We start from the raw sequence: 1099 nt of genomic DNA, 5'->3' as shown, positions 1-1099 counted from the left end.
AATGATATTTGGTATAAGATTAAAAAATTGAGCTCTCATAAAAATATATAAACATCTATTTTTATATTTTAATAATAGTATAAAAAGAAACATCCCTTGATTGATATATATATATATATATATATATGCACACACACTAAGGGATGCTCGTATATTTTGGTTAGTATAGTACAAAAAGAAAAAAATTTATTAATTTACAAATTATATATACCGATTTCATTATATCATAGTAAGTAAAGGAAATTTAAATATATATATATATATATATATATATATATATATATATATATATATATATATATATATAAATTTTTTATAACTCATAATGGAATAAATAAGATAGAAATTTATATATTTTATACTCAAAAAATTTATAGTTTTACTCATGTGATTGAAAAAAAATCGTACCTTCTTATTGTTATAGGAGATGAAGAGTTTTTAGAAATGAAGGGACTAAAAAAATAAAACAAGTTAAGAAAAAATAGAAAATGATATATAAATAGTATGCTTAGTTTCTATTAATGTACTTACCCAAGCTTAACATTTAACCCCTAAAAAGAGATGAAATATTAATAAAATTAAAAATTAAACTATTCATCTTAAAACATTTAAATAATATTAAAAATTATAATATTAATTATTAACTCTTATTAACCCGTATCAAATGTACCCGAGTCTAAATCCGCCTAAACATTCTGGTGGGAAGTCTAAATCCAAAACAGGCCCATTTGATTTATCTGAATTTGGGCCTCACGGATGATACATCTGAATTTTATATTTAATTATGAGTCCTTGCATTGCAAGTTGGTATTTTTTGTTTAGTATTTTGCTTTTGCTAGGTGATATCATTGGGATTTCTTGTCTGACCTTTTCTTTTTAACTCCTCAATTTCGTTTACAATATATTTGATTCAGCAGTTACTAATTATTAACCAAAATTTTAATAAAAAACCAAAAATTGATTATATAGTCAATTGAAATTTTTAATTGATAAGCATTAGATTATGATTTTTAATTATTATCTGCTAATTTATTAAAAAAAAATCTAATATCAAGTTTATTAAATATCTTAAGTTAATAATTAAGTTTAAATATAAAAA

This window comes from Hevea brasiliensis, chromosome 5 (genome assembly GCF_030052815.1).
Source record: "Hevea brasiliensis isolate MT/VB/25A 57/8 chromosome 5, ASM3005281v1, whole genome shotgun sequence".
Lineage (NCBI taxonomy): Eukaryota > Viridiplantae > Streptophyta > Magnoliopsida > Malpighiales > Euphorbiaceae > Hevea > Hevea brasiliensis.
This window is presented reverse-complemented; position numbering follows the sequence as displayed.